This window comes from Nipponia nippon, unplaced genomic scaffold, assembly GCF_047370975.1.
Source record: "Nipponia nippon isolate SJK-2023a ecotype South Korea unplaced genomic scaffold, ASM4737097v1 scaffold_3, whole genome shotgun sequence".
Taxonomy (NCBI): Eukaryota; Metazoa; Chordata; class Aves; order Pelecaniformes; family Threskiornithidae; genus Nipponia; species Nipponia nippon.
This window is the reverse complement of record NW_028262347.1, coordinates 30,283,428-30,306,977: the sequence shown is the minus strand read 5'-3', so window position 1 is coordinate 30,306,977 and position 23,550 is coordinate 30,283,428.

Genomic DNA, 23,550 nt, shown 5'->3' with positions numbered 1-23,550 from the left:
TGTGGACTAGAGCCCATTCCGTTGTGACTCAGACCGCTTCTGATTCACTAATATAAGCGAAATTTTAAATTAGTTTTGCAAATCTCCAAACCTGAAGAGAGGTTTTGTAGCTGCTGTCTGTAGCTGCTGTAGGAATAGGAATGTTCCCATGTTTTGTTTGAATTACAAAAAAATTTTCTTCAATGTTAAAGAAGGAGTTTCTTGAACTCCTTTAAATTGATCATGTTTTGGTGGGTTTCCAAGCTATTTTTCAAAGTACTTGTTTAAAGGATAATAGACTTAAATCTTAAGAAGTATCAATTCTCTAACAGGAAGTCTTTGTTATCTCACGGTTCCCCATGGCCTCCTCCTGGAGAAACTGATGCTTTATGGCCTGGACAAGTGGTCTGTGCAGTGGGTGAGGAATTGGCTGGCAGGCTGCACCCAAAGGGTGGTGGTACATCGCTCTTTTTCAAACTGGCAATCTGTCACAAGTGGGGTCCCCCAGGAATCGATATTGGGCCCAATGCTATTCAATATCTTCATAAGCAATCTGGATAACAGGATCAAGCGTAGCCTGATGAAGTTCACAGATGATGCCAAATTGAGTGGGGAAGTAGACACTCTGGAAGGGAGAGCCACTCTGCAGGAAGATCTGGATAGGCTGGAAGAGTGGGCTAACAAGAACCTTATCAAGTTTAACAAGGACAAGTGTAAGGTCTTGCACCTGGGAAAACATAATCCAGGAGTGCAGCTCAGACTGGGATCCACCTGGCTAGAGAGCAGTTCCGTGGAAAGGGACCCGGGGATCCTGGTGGACAGGAAGCTCAACATCAGTGAACAGCGTGCTGCTGTGGCCGAGAAGGCCAATAGGATGCTGGGTTGCATCTATAAGGGCATCACCAGCAGAGATAAAGAAGTCATTATCCCTCTCTACTCAGCACTTGTCAGGCCACACCTGGAATACTGTGTACAGTTCTGGTCCCCACTATACAAAAAAGATGTGGACAGGCTGGAGAGGGTCCAGAGAAGGGCCACCAAGATGATCAAGGGTCTGGGAAGCCTGCCGTATGAGGATAGGCTGAGAGAGCTGGGTTTGTTCAGCCTTGAGAAAAGGAGGCTTAGAGGTGATCTCGTCACCATGTACCAGTACTTAAAGGGGAACTACAAAGAAGATGGAGACTCCCTTTTTACAAGCAATCACAGAGTGAGGACAAGGGGTGATGGGTACAAGTTACTCCCAGGGAGATTCCGATTGGACATGAGAGGAAAATTTTTCTCAATGAGAACAGTCAATCACTGGAATAATCTCCCCAGGGAAGTGGTTGACTCTGCTATGCTGAACATGTTTAAGACTCAGCTGGATGTGGTGCTGGGCCATCTCATCTAGATTGTGCTAGAAAGGTTGGACCAGATGATCTTCGAGGTCCCTTCCAACCTGGTATTCTATGATTCTATGATTCACTGTAGAATATGCTTCCTGTGGCTCAGGGTTAGGTAATACTCCGTGATTCTCATCAAGTCTACGTTTTCATTTAGATCCATTTGGTTACACAAAGAAGAGAATAAGTTGACGTGTGTGGTACAGTATCAGCAGTCAGCTAAAGTAAGATGATTACACAGCTTTTTTAGAGAACCAGTTCCTTGGCATGGATTATCTGGTAAAGATTTTTTAATATTGTGGAACTGCAGGATTATAAATTATTACGCTTTACTGTTCAGTCTAGTCATTACTAGGAAAATAAAACAAGTTTCCTGCAGTAATATGTATCAGTTTTAGTTCTGGACTGAGGTTATTTTATGCTTAGTCACGTGTCAGTTTGAAATGCAGTTTAATGAGCCTAATTCCTTCCAAATTTGAGGATTTAACTTCTGACACATTCAGACTTTTGCAAAATGTTGTGGCCTGTAGTTACAACTAGGACGGAAGTGATGTGGAGTATCAAAAGTTCCTCTGAAGCCTCTCGGTACTGTGCAGAGTTGGAATTGCAAGCGCGTGCCCTGCATTGAGAGACCAAGTTTCCTGACTTAAGATATAGTTACTTATCAAATAATTGAAGAAGGTTGCTGTCCTTGGTAGAACCTTGTGGCTTGCTTCTGTTGTGTTTAGCAGAGGTCTGGCTGTCTGGTGTAGTGGTTTGGAACAACTTCGCATCCATGTAAAAATTCAGACAGTCACGGTTTCCATAGCAGTCAGCAGCAGGCTTGCAATGGAGAAGCAGCATTGCATATGGGAGATGAAACGAGTCTAAGAAATGGCAGCATGTATCTTCAAGAAGTGTATTATATTTATGTCTCTGGTTAGTATTCATTTTGGCGGCATTTGCACAAGTTTTCCTTGCTAAAGATTAACTTAAACTATGTTGCCGCTCTTGGTGTCAAGGCTTATCTAATCATCAGAGCATCAGTACCAGTGTTTATTAATTTTTGAGGAAGCCAAAACCACTTCAGTAAAAATTTATCATCATAGTAAGTTTCTCTAAATACAGTATTTTTTTTCCACTAGAGTATAGAAAAAGACTGTGTTTGTCTCAAATCACTTTGAAATATTTGACAAGAGGCTTTGTGTAATGGATTTTCAGAATAATATTATCCTATACTGCTTGCATACTTTTATCATAAATATAGTAGAATGGAGGAATGCATAAAGTTTCTTTTGCATTGCTTTTCTTTTTTTTTACAGTTAAGGCATTGATGGCTAAATTACGTTTCTTCTTTGTGATCTAATACAATCTATTTAATTAAGGAGTGTATTAAAATACTTCTGTTTTTAAAATATTCTCTGATTCTGCGTTAACTATTTTTTTTTTTTTATTCTCTGCATATAATTTTTTTACCAATGACATTCCCTGTGTTTATTCAGGAAACATTTTTGTTCAGGGGGTTGGAATCTCTTCCTCCCTTTGACTTTTGTAGGACTGGAAATCTTCTATTGCATTCTCAGTTATAAAAATGGAAAGCCTAATAGTTCAATTCGTGCTTCTTTTACTTTCTCTGTGGCAATGATGGTTCTGTAGACAACAGAGACCACATCTAGCTGCTACTGAAGCCAGAAAAGTCTATCTTTTAATCTCAATGGAGAGTGAATCACGTTTCATGAGAACAGATGATAGCTTTTAGATCAAAGGTACCAGTATGTTGCTGTGGGATGAAGATGTATCTCAGCACTCTTCTGTCCATTCCTTGAATGGAGAGCACTGCTGCAATATATTATAACCCAGCACTGCAGCCTCGGTCTGCAGAGCCAATAATACTACTGATTAAGCAGCCTAATCAAAACTGAGAATTTCTGAGAATGCCGAGATTTCAAGAAGTTTATGTTCCCATTGAATATAAAATCTATATTTCTAGAGTTCTTTTCTATTTGAAATTTATTTAAAAATCTTTTTAGAAAGTGAAACTGTCTTCTTTCATATTCCAAACTGAGCTGAATGCCCCAGCTTTCTGCAGCTCTTAGGTCTTGTTCCTGGAGTAGTAAGAAAATCCTTGTTTCACCAGATGATTCACTGGCTGTGATTGAAGGCAGTGTGCCTGTAACTTCTGTGAGGGCTTCAGCTGAGGGCTTCCTGTGTACTATTTGCAAGATACTTCACATCTTAACTCACACCTGTATCAACGTTTGTGCCCCTAAAATGAGACTACTAGCTGCGAGAAAAGACTATTTGGGGTGCTACAGAGCTGATAGCAGTCAGCATCCTCTGGGAGGTGCTAGTGCTTTACAGTATTGCATTCCCAGTTTGTACATTGTGGGGCTTATCTTCCGAAGGAGGCAGTGAATGCTATTTATTCTTATTGAACTCGGGGAAGATGAGGAGGAGCAGTCTTGAAAAACTGGTCGTTTAAAAGCATTAAAACACTGTATTTACCCATTTTAGAACAGTTCTCTGTGTGGCACTGTTAGAGTATTTAGAATTACTGATAATTTTTAAAAAAATTATAGAATCTCTGGAAATTTCCCTTTGCAGTACAGAATGAAAGATTTTAACCAGAAAAACAGAACATTATTTCTACATTTAACAGTCCCTGTGACAGCACATCCATCTACAATGACACTAAACAAGAAAACCATCTTGGTCACTTATTTTTATCCAAGCCTAGTTGCACATACCTTGTTTTAACTGGAATAATCATGACCATAATGCAGCAAAATCTGGAGGAGATCCTCTGTTCCTTCAGAGGACAAATAATGTAAAGAAAACAGATTTACCAAGGCCATATCAATAAAGTGTCTTTGTGTTTTTCTTGTCAACCTTTCAGAGGCTTAGTGGTTATTTAAGCTTGCTAAAAAGAGCCATTATTGTAGCATCATAGTATTTGATTTTAATTTTCTTAGTGTAAATAATTCAGATAACTACTGTGGCTACCTCGGTCCCTGCTTTGGATCCCACAGGAACAGTTACTCTTTGCAGGTCTTGAGGACCAGTGACCTCTGCCTGTGCTCTCCCTGCTCTTGCTCTGGAGAGCTCTCTTACTGCCTTTGCTCCAGGTGGAATAGCTTGTGCAGCTATGCTTACATGGGTCCCACCTCTGCATTAAAAAGCTCCTGCTGTCTTTTATGCACAGATTAGAAACTGGTTTTGTTTATGTGGCAACCCTATAGTAGAAAAAAAAAAAAAGAAAACAAAGGCTAGATTGAATTTTGGCGTAGTTCTGTTTTTCACGCTTTTTTAATACTTAAAAAAAATTAGCAGGCCTATTTTATCACCTCAATCCATTTCAAGTATTTAGCTGCTTTTTTAAGCACCATTAAAACTTTATGGTAAAAGGACTTTATCTTAGTATTATTTTTAAGTTTCAGGCTTTAATTCAAGTTGTTGTAGCACCGTAATATTGTATTTTACAAACATTCTCAAAGGGCATTTTAGTTTACATTGAAGTTCCTTTTATCTTTTAATGGTATGACATACTAATGCTGAGGTTTGGGGGATTTTTTAAAACTATGGTTATCTAAAGAAAAACTAATGAATATATGATCAGATTCTCAACATTGCTTGATAGCTGTAGTGCCCAGAAAACCCAGCATTGCAGAGTTGGTTCAGAGACTAAATTTAACGGATAATTTAGGAAATTTCCAAAACTCTTGAGGTGAAGCTAAGCTCATTTTTTATGAAAACAAAGCACACGCAGCTCTCGGGCCAACTACTGTCTGCATGCCAGCTTTCAGTCTGGGAATATATAAATAGCAGTAGAAGTAGGAAGAAGCATTTGACCAGCTTCATAGCTTTGTGCAATTGCATAACACTACATTACTGAACCTTCGCAGCAAAGCAAATTGCTTCAGAGAGAGGCATTGCACTAACTCTGCAGGTCTTGGTCCCCGCGTCTGACTACATGGCTTTACACTGTGCCCCTTTGCTGGCAGCTTTACTGCCCTGGATTCGCTGGATCACTAGGTTCTGGTACAGATAATATGGCATTTTACCTGTTCAGGCCTGCCAAGCAGTCAGACATCTCTGAGTTTAGCTACAAGACATCTACATCTTGTCAACTTCTAAAAACCTTTTAGCCATGCCCTCCTGCGGCATGCCCTGTTTAACCTGTAATAAAATCCCCTCTGATCTCCTTTTGATTTGCTCAGATTATGAGATTCATACACTAAGGATTTTCACTCTGCTCCCTCAATGTATAGGAAGCCCATTTGCACTGGGATATTCCCCAAACCCACAGTAATACAGGAAGAGCTGGTCTTTTCTGTTTGACTCAGGTTTTTGTAACTCACAGACTACAGCCCTTGATTCTAAAAAGGATGTTTTTCCCAAACGGTAAGACTGGGACAAGACAAAACGTTGCTCTGCCAGAATCAAATACATCTTGGTGTATGAAGTATATTTCAGACAATGTTAGTAAAACAATTGGGATGTGAATCCTCCCAAGAATATAAGGTAAAAAATAAAGAGAATAAAGGTGATCCTGCAGCACTTGGTTTTAGGCACTTTATAGCAGAAGCCACAATCTGAAACCCTGACTTGCCCTAGATCTGAGAAGGAATTTGTGTGCCAGCACCTTGGTTGAGCCTGAAGTTTGCTGTCTTGTCCCCCAAAGCTTAATCCAGAACCCTGTAGCTACAAGCCTTGGCTCCCCAGACAATGCGCACATATGTTACCCAGACCTAGCCAGGGGTTCTTCTGGTTCTGAAAGATCACTTCCCTTCGCATCAGGGTCTCCCCACATTCACTCGGGAGTGTTTTTTCTCAAATAGTGAGGTGCCTGGGAAATAGCCGCACTGTGCAGCGGAGCTTGCTGCAGAAGTTCTGAAGTCTTTCAGGCAACAGAAATAAGGAAGATGAGCTTTACAGAGAGATTTCTAAGCAGTTACTCTGTATTCTTACATAAGTCACAAAGGACATCCAGAGCTATGCAAAATAGCAGAATTTACACAGCTAATTTCCTCTTGAGTGTTTTTGGGGGATTTGATCCAGACCTGGACTTTTTTGACAATCAAGATGGTTCTTCTGCCTGAGAAAGCATGTCCTTTAAACCTCTCATCTGAAGGTTTAAAACCCAACTCTGATGCTTGTTTTCACTCCCTCAACTCTTTAATTTTCTTTTATATCTCTGTGGACAACATAAGGAGAAGCAATTTCCCAGTCTAACTCCCTGCACAACTTTTTCGGTTATTGATTTTCTCATAAGGAGAAGATCTGGTTTCCAATTCCCTGTCCTGCAGCATACCAGTTCTCATATAAAAAAACCTCCAGAAAACAAAAAGGACAAACTTAGGATTGCAGACATAACAGAGAGCTCATAGCATGCAGATTTCATAGTTTTTAACATATGGAAACAGCATGTCTGAATTTTGCTGTAGATAAAACAACTCTATTCAGTACTTGGATGGATAAAGCCAAACCAGCAGACTAATTTTAATTTCAATCAATAAAACAAAGTGGTAGGCATGAAGTCTTTTTTTTCTTTTTTTTTCCTTTTTGTGCATCATAGCCTGATTTGGTGACATCAGGAGAAAGGCCTGAGTCTTTTAGAGGTCTTGGGTATCCCAGTATGAAGTAAGTCTAGATGCCTTTTTGCATGTGTCGATGAAAGCTTTCGTGTTCTCCCAGGATATGTCCTGCTGGTGCACCCTCCTACTCAGCTTCACCTGTTCCAGAGGGGATCTCAGAGATATAGCTGGGAAATTTTAAACTATATTACAGCAATTTTGGACAGAATTCTGAGTCAGCCTGTTTTCAAAAAATGCAAACAGAGAAGGTGGTCTTAAGACAGTAGGTCTGTGCTAGGCTTGTCTAGTATAAGAAGGTAAAATTTCATGGCTAATTTAAGTTAAACCAATGGTATTTGCATTCTTAAATTTAGCCATTGAAACATGTGGCCTAGTTTTCAGAGATTCTGCAGACCCCTTTGTTTTTTTTTATTAAGAAAATACTGATTACATTTGTGATGTAGAAGAGGGATTTAAAGGAACACTGATGACAGCCTCTTCAATGAAAAATCCATGTTTCAACTTAGATGCTCTGTATAGCCATAACAGGAGACTTGCCTGCCTCTCATGTGCATACAACTGAGTACTTGGAGGAAAGCTATTTAAAAGGTTGTGGGGGGATGTTACTGATAGAAAAAAAATAGACAGAAGAGGACAGCAAAATCCCATTTAGTCCAACACAGCAGAGAGAAATTAAGAGACCCCTTGTGACTAATGAGTTCAGGAGCAGCTTTGACTCAGTGAATTACTGAAAACTCATTTTAATCCAAGGTATTGAAGACTTAATAGCAGTGCAGTTTACTGTACCAGCTTTAACAGATAGTGGTGTATACTCCAGAAAAGTCCATGACTTATTTACTTCACTATAGCGATTTGTTCTACCTTTAAACAAAAAGAAAATGCAGACTATGATGAGGTCAAGCAGAATCGCTCGCAATGCACTGTGGCAGCTTTACAAGAAGACCTCTTTGAAACGTGTTTATCGCTTTGGTCAGCATAATCCAGTTTTTCATTGGAATGCAGAGGAATTGTCACGCTTCTGTTTTCTGCCCTGCTTCTTCCAATTTTTTTGCACTCAGATGTGTGTGTCACAGCAGCTGAACCATTGCTGTTCATGGGTAATCTTTGTAAATCTTTGTAATGCTAAAACATTTCAGCAGCTGTTGCATGAAAAGCACAGACATACCTGAAGCAGGGGTAGGATTTTCCAAGAGGTTGAGGCCAACACAACAGGAATTCCTGGGTAATCTCTGTGCATTCATGAATTACAGCCTTCAGCTTCATCTAAACATCATATTTACAGTGCTGACTTTGCTATAGTGAAGTTGATATGCTCTTCAAATGTAAATATTGGCTCGTTTGGAAGTCTAAATTACGCATATGTACTCAAGATTATGAAATCTGGCATGTCCTGTGCTGACGTGGAATAGCACTTGTGACTCAAATTCAGGCAGGAGTCTTGAAATTCATTTTCCATTTCATAAAACAGGGATTTTTTAGCACTAGAAAGTGAAGGTCACATTGTTTGGGAAGATGTGACCTGCAAATCATTAATCTGTTTATATCTCAAATGTTCTTAGTTACTCAACACTTATCCTAGCCAAAGCAAAGTACCTTGTGCACCTCTGAGGGACTTGTACGGAGAGCTTAATTCTTTCTTTAGGGAGACTGGAGGGGGTCTCTGGGCCAATAAAATGTGGCCTTGTGAAGTTGCCATTTGAAAATGACTTTAGTGGGAGCATACTGTGGCCACTGAACTGCAACACCATCCAGTCTATATAAAGTTCATGCTTCTCATCATTGACAAAAATCAGCATTGAATTTAGAAATTACTGTTGGAGGAAACTGTTTTTGTTCTTTTTACTTAAAGAAAGTATCTTATGAAATGTTCTGCTTTACATGGGTTACAATTCAGCTAGTTCAGAAAAGAAATGATGTGTGAAAGCTTGTCAGGGGCAGAGACTTTATCCTTGTCAAGATAAAAAGCTGGGGAGGAAAAAACTTGGCTTTGCAATGGAGAGAAAGGGAAATTATGGGAAAAGGTGAAGTGTTGGGGCAACTCTGGGGAGAATGGCTGGGGGGGTGGAACTGGAGAAGTAGGAGCAACTGGGTTTATAGGGGATAGAGGTCAGTTGCCTCTTAGTGTGTACCAGGATCTTGGAGGAACTCATCTTTCATGAGCCTGTGAACCTGGAGTCCTTCTGCAAGACCTGACATTAGGCCTCTTACCTTAGAGGCTAGGAGAGCCACTTACCCTCTCATCACCTCAGTCTTCTTGTCCCAGACTCCATCTTGAGCAAGCTGAGTGGGGCATTAGACACCACAAAGCAACCTTCAACTTTTGCCTGCCACTTTTTGTTTTGTCAGCGAAGAATAATGCTGGCAGGCTCCGGCTTCCTGCTTCCTTCGCAGGTGCTCGGCACAAAAGCAGCCAGCCAGCGGGGGGGCAGAGGGCAGGAGTCCGCTGCTGAGGTAGGGGGGCTGCTCTGGGCCCTCCTGAGCTCGGCCTGTGACACGGCGTTACCCACTCTGTGAACATTCCCCACCTGAGGGTACCCGTTTTGTTTTGGCTGAGTCGTTTCACTGGATACCATTTACTGCCTCACAAATGTGTCTTGAAGATTACTTTACAAAACAACTCAAGAAAGTGGTATAGAGAATGAATGTTTAAAACCAGCTATTTTCCTGTGACACTGCAGCAGTTTAGATGAGATGACAAGTCCAAAACTGAAGATGTGCCTTCACAGGGGTATTTATTTCAAATTAAGCTTAGCTACTGCTCATGAAAGCAGCTGCAGCTAACAACTAACAATGCAAAATAATTAGAGTGTACTGACTGCCAAGACAGTGTTTGTTCCTCAGTCTGTTTTGAAGGTGCTTTAAGTTCACTGCTTATTGATGTAGTACAGACAAAGATACACTTTCAATGTATGGCAGTCCTTCCGTTGTGTTTCACACCAGGACCAAGCAGTCCTTTTGCTGTCAAGCCTTATCCGGCTGTGGAGACAATTGTGGGCATTTTTACCTGCACATCCCTGGCATCATTGTCAGCAGAATATGGCTGTGGTACTCCAGCGCTGTGTCAGCCAGCAAGGGGCAGATCTCCGTGACTTTGGGAAAGAAGGAAAGGTTCAGGATGGGCTTGAGAAGTATCCTCTGAAGGGGTACCTGAACCAGGAGGCATCTGGGCTAGCCTGTTTTATTAACACAGTGAGGTAAAAGCAAATTGTAGAAGACCCAAAAAACAAACAGCAGGTTTCAGGAGTAGGAAAAAACAAAGGAAATGAGTTACCCATGGAACTGAATCTCCTAGCTGGACTCTCTGGTATTTAATGACGCTAGCTGTGATTTACACTACAGCAACAAGGACATTCACGATGTATTCACTCTTGTATGCAGTAAGTAGCACGTGAAGTGAGTTCAGCCTTTCATTCAAGAGGGATGCTTACAGGAGGTCCCTCTCCATCTCCTCTGCATACTTTCATGAAACTTGTAGGAATCTAACATCTGTAACATCTCTAGCATGACATGAAATGAGATTTATATTGATCTCTAAGTTCAAAAGTTACTGGGAACATACTCATGTACACACAGAGTTATTATGTGTCCTCTCTATAGGAAATGACAAAACCCAGACCTCCAGCAGTATTTTTATCGTATTCATGTTCTGACAAGCTGGATGGCGTTTCGTCAGAGAGCAGCCCGCAGCAAGCCTCTCTTGGCTGCTGACAAAGCCAGGCCCTCCGAGGTAAGGACAGCTTCTGGTTCACAGGGCTGATGAGAGAGAGAGCCAAGAGGGTTCTGGCATCAACCAACCTGTCTACGTTGGTGGTGTTTCTAGTGTGCCACATACTAGATTTAGGGTAATGAAACTTTCCAGTGAAATAAGTTTCTGGAGCAGTCTAGAAGCGAGGCATCCTTGAAAGCATTTTGATTCAGTTGTATCATTCGGTTGTTGAGATGACACTTATGACAGATGACTCATAGAATTATGTCACGGTGATAGAGCATTTAATTGCCTAACAAGGCAATTCTACAAGGAAATCCTACAGGGGTTGTTATAACCAGTGAATGAACTTTGTACCTATCTGCAGGATACACAGAAGGTACAGCTGTAACTGTGCCAGGCAGTACTCTCTTATCATCTGCTCCACCACTTCAAGCTACACCCTTACATGCCAGCAGCATTTTGTGAGGGAATCAATCTGCCTGTGTCTTGCTGAGTTTCCATTTACCTTCTTAAACAAGTACATCTGTGCTTTTTAATGCTAGATGCAGTCTGCCACTGTACAATTGTTAGCTTACTTCCTGCAGGAATTCAAAGCATGACATTTCTTCCACAGCTTTCCCAAGTATTTCCCTGCCAATGTCCTCTGAAAGATCTTCTTCCTTTGCCCACTGCAGTGATGGGAACCATTGCTGTTGACAGTCAGCTCTTCTTGATCAATGGTCCACAGCAAAAAATCACACACCTACTCCCACTGGCCACACATCACAGGAGTACAGAGGGACGACTCTTGACCATATGGTGTCATACTTGAGGAAAACAAGGTGGGGAAACAATTTTTTGTCTCCAGTCTAGGAAAGATGCAAACAGCTCTTAATTGAAGGGTATGGGAGACCGCATCTTTTAAGTCATCCAAGTAAGAAGTCCGTGTTAATCTACCTGCCTTCCACAGTAATGGAACATGAACCATTGGTGCTGTCAAGGACAATTTCCTCCTTCCTTGCAAATCTGTACAAGAAGGAGAGGAAAATCAGAGGAAGTGCTTGAACAACATCTAGTAGTTTAAGAAGGCTGATAGCAAGCATTTTCAGGACCATTTCAGGATCCCACTTCTGTTTAATATCTTTATCAACGATCTGGACGAGGGGATCTAGTGCACCCTCAGTAAGCTTGCAGATGACACCAACTTGGGTGGGAGTGATCTGCTTGAGGGAAGGAAGGTTCTACAGAGGGATCTGGAGAGGCTGGATCGATGGGCCGAGGCCAACTGTATGAGGTTCAAGAAGGCTGAGTGCCGGGTCCTGCACTTGAGTCACAACAACTCCATGCAATGCTACAGGCTTGGGGAAGAGTGGCTGGAGAGCAGCCTGGCTGAAAAGGACCTGGCGGTGTTGGTTGACAGCCAGCTGACTATGAGCCAGCAGTGTGCTCAGGTGGCCCAGAAGGCCAACAGCATCCTGGCGTGTATCAGAAACTGTGTGGCCAGCAGGACCAGGGAGGTGATAGTGCCCCTGTACTCAGCACTGGTGAGACCACACCTCGAGTACTGTGTTCAGTTTTGCGCCCCTCACTACAAGAAGGACATGGAGGTGCTGGAGTGTGTCCAAAGAAGGGCAGCGAAGCTGGTGAAGGGTCTAGAGAGCAAGTCATATGAGGAGCGGCTGAGGGAGCTGGGGTTGTTTAGTCTGGAGAAGAGGAGGCTCAGGGGAGACCTTATTGCTCTCTACAACTACCTGAAAGGAGGTTGTAGCGAGATGGGGGTCGGTCTCTTCTGCCAAGTTAGAAGCAATAAGACAAGAGGAAACGGCCTCAAGCTGCGCCAGGGGAAGTTTAGGTTGGATATTAGGAAAAACTTCTTCACCGAAAGGGTAGTCAGGCACTGGAACAGGCTGCCCAGGGAAGTTGTTGAGTCTCCATCCCTGGAGGTATTTAAAAGAAGGGTAGATGTGGCGCTTAAGGACGTGGTTTAGTGGTGGACTTGGCAGTGATAGGTTAACGGTTGGACTCAATGATCTTAAAGGTCTTTTCCAAACTAAACAATTCTATGATTCTATCCCTCAAGGTTGGAAAGAGAAAGATGAGTGGTTAGCCCTGTTATAACTGAAGAAAATCTCACCGTAAACAATGAGACTTGGGAAAATAGGGATAAGTGAGTATCGCTCCTGCAGATAAAGAACAGGTAAATGGCTTCACTGGAAAGCAGACTGAAATAAGGCCTTTTTTTCCTCTTCTTTTTTTTTTCCCCCCTCATATCACAGCTTATTTTTTGCATAGGTCATAGCATAGGGCATTAAGAACTGAAGGTTTAGTTTGCGGCCGTACTGAAATAGGACACCCAGCTGAGGGCTCTCTCCCACGCAAAATCCTGGCCCTCAAGATACCTGAAACAAAGCAGGCAGCTAATTGTAAAGTTGGAAACTGGTAGTCTCTTGGACTTTGACAAATTCACGCAATAGTTTCTGTAAGCATCAATATTTAATGACTTTTACTCTTTTTAAGTTTATGGGCTTTCCTCTTCGGTGTAATTTATTACAGCAAAATGAGTTCTATTTATTTGTTTTGAAATGAAGAAGAATTTTGCATCTATATAATTGAAAAAAAGTTCTATAAAAGAGCAACTTTCAGCCAAAGAAGTTCTGCTTTCATATTCAGCAATTTTCATGAAATATCTGAAGGATTTTAAAGAGACTCCCTGATGTTTTCATGAATTATAGATGCCAATGTATAAAGAAAATAATTAAGATCTCAGTGAAATATGTTTTAAGTTGGGCAGGCTCCAAGACAACACACGACCAGTTTTCATGAATTTCTGTGTTGCCTTTCATGAATTGTCCAGACCCCATATTTTACAATATTCATTAAGTTTCATAGCAATATTCATGACATTTAATAGCAATGTTCATACAATATTAACTTAAACAAAGCATAAAAAAACCCATCACAGCCACAAACAATAAATCACAGGAGTATAAACTTCCTTCCAAGCTGTAAGAGAACAGTCATCTTGCTTCATTTTTCTTATATTTCATTAAAGAAAAACAAGCAATGTTTCATGGTAGATTCACAAAATAGGTGTTAAAATTCTTACCAGCCATTCATAGGCTAGCCATTCAAAATTACACACAGCATGAAGACAGCACAGCCACAGCTTCACATTTTATTTTAAATTAATGATAATAAAAAATAGCCCTCTCCTGTCATAGCAAGAATGCTGCTCTGACAGACTTCGTGAGAGGCTGCATAATGTTCTTCTGGAGAGAGCAGCTTTCTAGTTGCTCATAATTTCTACCTCTGTGTCTTGAAGTATATCATCTTAACACTAAAAGGCTGTTAAATGGAAGTCTCCAGCCTTGCAACTTGCCTTTCAGTTTTCCAAGTTCACACTTCATCCTTAGCTTGCAGCTAATCAGACATTTGTTCACCAGCCATTCAGGGAAAGGCTTTGTTGATCAGGGAAACAGAGGAGAAGGTGGGTCTCCAGAGGGAAGACCATCAATTCTACCAGTTACAGTGGCTGTGGAAAGAAGTAGTTGCTTTACAGCACGGTGCATTAATGCTGACAAACATATCACTGTGCTAAACCGCACTTTGGAGTAAGGGACTCCACTAATAAAGACAGACACATAATGTAACAGCAAGGAGAAGTAGATAAGGTTCTTTAATTGCTTCCACCCTTTTGAAAATATATCACTTCCTACCTGCACCAGCTGTACTTTCTTTACATCAGCAGAGCACAATCCCATCACCAGCCAGCAAATGACCTGCTCAGGCCTAACTGATTGCTGCTGAGCACAGGCGGCAGGTTTCTGGGTGGTGCGGGTGACTGGCTTTTGCAGAGATTAGGAGTCTGGTATTGGTGTGCTCTTCCGCCGCTTTGCCAGTTGTTTGTCATTCTCTGGAGATGTGATCTGTCTCATGATGAGGTTCTTCAGTCAGGGCAGGTCACCCCACATCTGAGGAACTGATTTCTCCCTCCTTGAGCCCTGAAACCTTTTTATGCTGCATCAAGGGCATCCAGGAGAACTTGTTATGGGATACGGGTCCATGGCTCCTCGTCTGTGATCTTCTGGAGCTGTCGGCAAAGCTGCTTCTTGTTGACAAGCAGAGTGGAGGCTGTAAGGAGCAGGCTGTCAGGTGCACCTCTACAAGACTGTGTGGGTGTTAGCAGGGCTGTGGAGTGGATCATCATGTCGGACACAAGCACTGGTGATGATCTGGAGAGGACTGGCTACCTCAGGAGGCGAAAGGTCGTGGAGAGGTGTTAGCAGCTTTTGGAAACCACGGCTTGGTGCTAGCTAGACCTTCATGTAAGTAAGCTCTCAGGTAAGAAGGCAAGCATTCTCTTCTGGGTTGTTTCTCTTATTTGTTTTTTTTTTTTAATATTTTGCTATACTCAGCTATCAGTGCCTGTGGATGGCAATACAGTACAAAACGTATCAATTACTGTGTGTAGCTACTCCTGAGTAACGACTACTCTACCTGTAATGTTAAAGCACTCGGGCAGTATGTTTTGCTGCTGCAGGGATGTGTTGTGCGTGCTGGGCAATGGGGAGAGACACTTGGATTTCTTCTGGAGTTTATTCAGTTACTTCTTAGGGAAAGCTTCCTCTAATGGGAGTTTGTAAGAACCTAGCTTATAATTTGGCTCATGATGATTAAATTAATAGAGAGAAGGCAGTGCTTTGATCTAATTTTTTGGTTTCTCCTGAGAGGAATATGCTTATTTGTCAAGAGAGGCCTTAAAATATTCTCCTATCCTCAGCTCCCACTAGGCCAGTAAGTGAAACCTTCAGCTTTTCCACAGGCAAAGAGCATTTGGGCTGAGCAAAGTCTTCAGGATAATTCATGTAAGCACTTGAAGCAATTGAATCCCACATAAAGTTTTTCTCCTGTCTGTGTATGAATGAGAGGTCTGTTGTTGACATTTGTGATTCAGACTCCAACACCGACCACTTTCTCTGTCAGCGACAGAACTGTTTCACTATATAAATATTTAATAATGATGTTTAATATTTCCAGACATGACAGAGCCGAAGTACGATATACTGAAGTGACCTGCTTTTTTAATGTGTGTGGTGGTTGAGAGAGGAAACTCTCATGCTTACTACTTGGAGAAGGGTAGAACAAACTGACAACCACAGAGAGGGGGAAAAAGAGTCATCATAAGGTACCGGTAATGCCTGGAAAGCACTGCTGACAGTAGGATGTTCCCATGAAGCCATTTGATGCAAGCTCATTAGAGGTCTTTGGCAAGGATATTTGGCATAAAATAGATTTTATTTGGAATTAGGGACTGCGCTGCCTTGCTCTTGGCACGGAATGAACTTGCAAATTAAGTTGTCTTGTAATATAATGACATTACCTTGTATTATGAATCATTCTAGAATTAGAAACATGGATCTGAATAAGAAATTAAGACTTCTTAAGTGGAGAAACATGTACAGGTGACATTCAGGGCCGGTACGTGTATGCATGTGCAGAATGTGTTGCACGCTGTCCCAGCGCTGCAGCACTGTGCCACTTTTAAGCCTGTGTTCAACACCTGGATCCTCGTTTCCTAAGGTTTTCAGTTACTCCGTGGTTGCTTCAGTGGTTATCTTTTTCTCAGGTTCAATATCTTTAAAAACCTTTTCTTCTTCACTAGATGTCTCAGGCGGCTTAATATTAAAATTTTATACTTGCTAGGGGCTTACTTTTCAATTAGGACAAGTTTGAGAAGTCTAGGTTAGGTGGAAGAAAGTTTTAAATACATGGAGATGGTGGCTGGGCATGTGATGCCTCTCTAAATGTTTAATGAAGCACAGGGCTCTGTTCTGGCTGCCCATACTCTGCATGGGGCAAAAACCCCACGGGGATGGTTGTGCATTTTTGGAGCAACTCACTAAGTATAAGTTTGGCTTGTTTCCTAAAGTGAATTCAATACTTAAAAAACAAAATGAAAAAAAAACCTTAAAAGAGTCTTCGGGGTTGGTGTCCTCCTTGTAAGAAATGGATACGTTCTGGGTATGATCAGCTCGTTTCCCTCAACATGCTTCAAACTCCGAAAATTACAAGTGAACACAGCTTCCCTGGTATTTCCTTGCAAATATTTCTCTCTCAGATGAAAGATATTATCCAGTCCTCTGAAGAAAGCTAGTTTATGGAGCACTACAGCTATTTTCCTCTAGCCTGAGCATACAGGAATGCAATAAGCTTTTCTGCATGCGTTGCGCTTTAGCATTCATGAGTATCCTTATGAAGGCAAGCTTTGAGTCACATGCTGTGTCACACTACAGGGAAGAAGAATATCAATTATCTAGCATGCTTAATCATGAGAGGAAATGGATTTGACTAACTGAATATGCAAATGCAAATTCAAAATAAAATTATGAGCTCTTCCTGATGTGCAAAATGCCACTGGTGGAAAACATTTTAATATATTAGTACTTGACTTCAGGAGAGTGTGGTTTATGAAGGGAAGAAAGAAAAAACATAAGTAATTTAATTTCTCCTTGCATTGTATTATTCTTGCAGCTGTTGGTATTTTTCTAGCTTGGAAAAGCGTAGCTGACATGAAGCTTTTAAAGCATATTTTGACATTTAAAATGCAGCTTCCTGCACTTGCATTCATGCATGGTTTCCTGAGACGAAGGGCGGTAAGTAAATACTCACTGCTGGTTTTCCTGCAAACACCACGAGGCTGTACAGGATGGGATTTGTTGTACACAACGACAAGCTGCTTCTGGAACCTTACACCCTCTTGCCCTAATAAATCAACAGCTGTTTGGCAAGGAGACAGGAATTTTCTTATTTACCCAAAACTTGGTATTTACAGCTATTCCCCCATGGCGTGGGTGGTCACAGTTCATTTTCCGTGGCTGCTCTGTGAGAACAGCACCTCCCACCCGGTGTTACAGTAGTCTCTGGTGGAGCATCTTTTCCAGTCCTCATCGCAGAAGTGTTTCACTTCACGTGGTGTGGTGGGCTGGCTCAGAGAAAGGTGATGTGCTGTACTCAAGAGTAGCACACTCTTCTGAGTGGGGAAACTTAATCCCCAATATCTTTAAATACTGTTTAAGGTAGCTGGAGTGTTGGCAATTGAGGCCAGTTTCCAATGTCCTGTGAGTACTGGAACCAGTCATCTAGTTAAACGGGAAAGTCTCTTTCCTCTCTTACCATCTCTTGTTTAGAGCACATGTTTGGAGGTCTTGTCTAATTGTGCCCACAAGGTCAAGCTCTGCAAGGAGATTGTGGTGGGTTGACCTTGGCTGGATGCCAGGTGCCCACCAAAGCCACTCTATCACTCCCCTCCTCAGCTGGACAGGGGAGAGAAAATATAACAAAAGGCTCATGGGGCGAGATCACTCACCAGTTACTGTCGCAGCCAAAACACATTCAACTGGGAAAATTAATTTTATTTATTACCAATGAAATCAGAGTAGCATAATGAGAAATAAAAACCAAATCTTAAAACACCTTCCCCCCACCCCTCCCTTCTCCCATGCTCAACTTCACTCCCAAATTCTTCACCTCCTCCCCCCGAGCGGTGCAGGGGGATGGGGAATGGGGGTTGCAGTCGGTTCATCACATGTTGCCTCTGCTGCTCCTTCCTCCTCAGGACTCCTCACACTCTTCCCCTGCTCTAGTGTGGGATGCCTCTCACAGGAGACAGTCCTCCACGAACTTCTCCATCATGAGTCCTTCCCACGGGCTGCAGTTCTTCACAAACTGCTCCAGTGTGGGTGCCTTCCACAGGGTGCAGTCCTTCAGGAACAGACTGCTCCAGCGTGGGTCCCCTGCGGGGTCACAAGTCCTGCCAGCAAACCTGCTCCAGCGTGGATTCCTCTCTCCATGGGTCCACAGGTCCTGCCAGGATCCTGCTCCAGTGCAGGCTTCCCATAGGGTCACAGCCTCCTTCAGGCATCCACCTGCTCTGGTGTGGGGTCCTCCATGGGCTGTAGGTGGATATCTGCTCCACTGTTACCTCCATGGGCTGCAGGGAGACAGCCTGCCTCATCATGGTCTTCACCACGGGCTGCAGGGGAATCTCTGCTCCAGTGCCTGGAGCACCTCCTCCCCCTCCTTCTTCACTGACCTGGGTGTCTGCAGAGTTGTTCCTCTCACATATTCTCACTCCTCTCTTCTGACTGCTGATGGTGTTGCCCAGGTTTTTTTCCCCTTCTTAAATACTTTATCCCAGAGGTGCTACCACTGTCGCTGATGGGCTCGGCCTTGGCCAGCGGCAGGTCCGTCTTGGAGCCAGCTGGCATTGGCTCTGTCAGACACAGGGGAAGCTTCTAGCAGCTTCTCACAGAAGCCGCCCCTATAGCGTCCCTGCTACCAAAACCTTGACATGCAAACCCAATACAGAGATGAATAGGGTGAAAATTTATGGACTTAGAGGTGCTTGTAACCCCGAGCTGGGTGGTTTGCTACACAGCCCGCTGCAGGCTTCCAGCTGGATGCAGAAGCAGAACTGAGGGGACACCGGCATTTCGTTGACAAATGCAGGCACTGCTGCAGAGTTCAGGCAGGGCTCTGGGAAGATGAGGTATAAGCACTGACATCACCTCAGTAATGTGAACCTTGTGCCTGTTCACTGCAAACTGCTCTGACTGTTACCTTAGTGCTGACCAACAGCCTTACTGCCAGTAGTGCCAACTGAGCTTCTTACCTTCTTCTCCTTCTCTTTCCCTCAGTGTGGTTTTAAAATACCATTTTAATGGTGAAACAAGACTCCAGAAATTAACTTGAACGTTAGACTCCAGAACGGACTTCACAGTTCCCAAGCTGCTTACCCATCGTGGCTGGGCTTTCAGCTGATGTTATGGTTGATGTTCCCAGTTCATCAATCACATCCTGCTTTGCTGGTAGCCTTGGAGGCCTGCTTGCATGCCTTGCCTTCTGCATACGAAGGCTCGAAATCCTGGGGGTGGGGCGGCACCGCACCTTCAAACCATGCACTGTGGAGGCTGTGGGGTTGGCCCCCCTTTCTCCTGGAGGGAGGGCAATGGCCAGCAGGGTTTCTCAGGAGGGCAGCTCTTCTCTAGCATTGCGTACACCCAAATGCGCAGGCTTGCTCTGCAATGCATGTGAGGCTGCAAACAGCTTGGGTGAGGGAAGGAGCCGTTTCTGTATGCTGAGGAAACCCTAACAGAGGGCTAAAAGCTGGGTTGGATTTGCTTAGGTGGCAGGATGATGTTTGGTGGAAAAATGCTAGCTGGGTCCTACTCTGCATCCCATAAAATCAGGAGTTTTTGAAGTATGCTATGTCTCCCTTGACTTTTCAGTAAATAAACTGATGTTTATTAGCCTGTAGGATATATGGACTGGCAGAAGCACTCACATGGGTGCCCAGAGCTGTGCAGATACAGGGTGCTCCCCTGTGAGCACTGGGATGCTTCTTCTCCGCTGCCTGCAAGCTCAGTGGTTCTTCCCCGACCCTCTGGTGGTATTGTGCTCATCACGGCTTTGTCTGAGTGGGGTTTGGGGTAAATCTGATGGCTTGAATAGGAGCTGTAGCTGAGCTATGACACTCAAACTGGGGATTTCTGCTCTGGGAAAGACAACCGAATAAATAAATGAAAAGTGAAAGATGGATGAGCTGGAATGAGCTGTGAACTGACAGCTTTGTGACCGGTTTTAACTTATTTCCTTTTTGCGGTCTAAAGCTGAGTGACTCATAAATTCTGAAGACATCAAAACTGTAACTAACACAACTGGAACCATCCTAGGATTGCGGGAAATGTGAAGAGCAGTGACTGTAACTAGAAGACAAGAGACAGTGAAAAGTGAATGGGTTCTCTCCTTAAGGTGATATTTTTTGGTATTTACTTAATTTTTGACATTACAGGTTGAATCAGCACACTGACACAATTGTGGGCATTTGGGGTCACACAGCGACTATCCTACAATTTAATATGGACCTAAAAATGAAAGTAGTTTCACAGTTTATGGTTCTGTGGTATTTTACTGACTGATCTGAAAGATCCTGGGCTCCTCAAATAGCTACCTACTAACCCTCTCACACTCTGTCAGCCATGAGGTGACACATGGTAGACACCATTCGGCAACCTCCGAGCAGCATGCTGGTCTCAGGGGCCATTTGGCGCCTTGCCCACTGGGTAGACAGGAGGGCTGCGGGCTTTTCAGGTGGTGGAGAATGTAAAACAAGAGCAGCTGCATTGGGTCTGGTCAGAGCCCCCATAAAGTCCAGTGCTGTGTTTCTGACAGTGGCCAAAAATGGGACGAGCCATTAGAATGGGTCAAGCAGTTTGTAGCTGAGAGGAGCCCTGAGTTTGAGTTACTAGCTTTGTGTCGCAGAGCTCACAGTGCAGCTGTCTCCTATGAGGCTGTCCTAGATCGCTTTAATCCATGTAAGCATCTGCAACACCCTCTGGCAGGACTTGCAGCTTAACTCTTGATTAAGGTTATTTAGTGGAGAGCTGGGGAAAGAATTAGAAAATGAACGACGGTAACAGTACTCCAGCTGCAACTTGATATCTAGCATCGCGCAATGACCAACAAACCTTCTCTCCAGGGTACGTGCAAGCAAGAGCCGCTAACTGTCCAGAGGCAGCAGTTCACTGTGCAATTGCACGTAACAATTTCCTGGCTGCCATCAATTCCTCTTGTTTCTTCAGAAGAGCCACAGGGCAGCTGATGCCCAGCAATGAATTCCAGAAAAATACTAGCTTTTCAGATGGTTTGGGTTCTGGGTTTTTTTCCTCTTCACAGAAACTGTCTCTAAATAATAGTTTTGTAATAGGCATTAGAAGTTTTGGAGGAGATTCCCAGGAGCTCCACATTGCTAAGCTCAAGTCTGGCATCCACAGCAGGACCAATTGCTTACCCAGAACTGGATATGCCTGAAGATTCTCTACATGTATTACAAGTCTCCAGCAGCTAATTCTGGTGTTGATGTACACATTTTTGTGCATCAAGAGCAAGCTGGTCCTCTTGTCTTTGGGTGAAACCAGTCTGTCCTGGCTTGTTCAGATAGGGGCGATCTCCTGAGTGCTGGCCTGGTACGCACTTACCGGATTTGTAGATTAGGTAGGCTGTAGCTCAGTCATCTGAATCCTCCCTAGTAGTTATCTTAGTTTTACTATTTTTATACACCTATGCCAAACAAGCAGGCATTACAAAATATTTGACTTCCTGCACATAAATCAAGTAGTCTTGTGGCACGTCTGGGTGCAAGACGAGCAGGATGTCGTTCCTTGATAGGGCTTCCCACTCCCCTTCCAGCCTTGCTTTCTGTCCTTCTGCAGTTCACATACCTCGCCTGTGTATGCCAGCACTGTATTCTGTCTGCATTCATCAGATGTCTTATCAGAACATGGTTGATCTTTAAATAATCTATTTCCCTGAGTAATTTTAGGTATTAGAAACCTGCTTCAAATTCAGCAGGGAAGGTACCACCTTTCCTCATCCAGAGAAGCACCTGGAGCTTCACCCAAGAGTAAAAATGAAACAGAGGCGAAGACCTGGCTTAAATGGTCTGAGCCGTCTTCCTCACCCACGATGGAAGAAGACAGGGAACCTTCTTCAGCACCGCAGCAGATGTTTCATGCACAAATACTGCTGTGGGAATGTGCCTGAGGGTCTGTAGCATCCACTATTACCTTCGTACTATAAAAACCTCACTACTTGGCCAGCTGTAGCTGTACAGCATTATCTGGTTTCAGACACTGTATTAAAAATATAATAACCATAATTTTTTAGAAGCCATCTTTATAACAGTAAATTAAATGGTGCCAGGACACGAGCTCAGAACAGAAACTTGCCCATCTATCCTGTCGGTTTGTTAGGATGGGCCGCAGCATACTTCTGGCCAGGCTGACAGCTTTCCCTGGCAGGGCTTGGGAGCTGGCGTGGGATGCATTCGGTCGGCAGAGTTTGCATGCCGCTGCCCTGGTTTGGAAGGTAACAGTCTGACAGTACACACAGGCCGCTTCTGTAAGAAACAAAACTGATCAGTTCTGAAGCCTCACTCCAGTTCTAGGTCTGCAAAGCCTGTTCTCCTGGCCACAGAGCTGAATCTGACCCATCTGATAGTACTCCTTTTCCTCTTGGCTGCCTTTTTTTTCTTCCTTTTCTTCTGCCCTCTCCTTCCTGGGAAAAGAAGTAACCTTTCTCTAAGGATAAAAATCTTTATACTCTTTTGTGAGGCAGAAGAAATCTTGAGGGCTTTCAGCTATATAAACCTAATTTGTCAGGTTTTTTTCCCCCTCCCCGTCTCTCTTAATGGATCTCTTATGCATTTATGATGTACTCAGTACCATGGTATCTAGGGACCTTATACACAATTTATAAAGCAAACATTTTTTTTGCAAAAAGTTACTACTTCTCTTCTGGCTATTTATTGCCAGTCTCTGAATCAGGCTGTTCTCTTTGATTTGCAAAGGAAGCCCAGTTGTCTGTTTTAGACTGACACGAACTGTCTTACAGTATCCTGGCTTTGCATTTGTGGGATGGCAAAGTCAGGTTCACGTTGATTTATTTTAGCAGCTATTAACTATAGAAACTGTCTGTAGTCAACAGAGCTGGCTGCATTTCTCCATCAGCTTCAACACTGGCATAAGTCAGCACTGGCAGTTCCCTAGCTCTGTGCAGAGCGGTAGCCGAGCTAAGAGCCCAGAATGTTCAATACACATTGAAGTGGCTATATAATTACTATATAGAGAAAATAATTCAGTGCTGATGAAGAGTAAAGTTTGACATTTCCGTGTCACTGGTTGTAAGCAGCTGGATGCTGCAGGCACCTGTTGGGAATAGCTTCCTACTCAGTATCCCGAAGAGTCCGACCATTGCCTTGCAGGGTGACCAACCCTTCGCAAATGCCGAAGGTGTGCATCTGGTTGTGCGAGGATGTTGTGCTCGTTCTGGGCCTGAACCTCTAAAGGTGAGCTCTGTAATCCTGATTGAT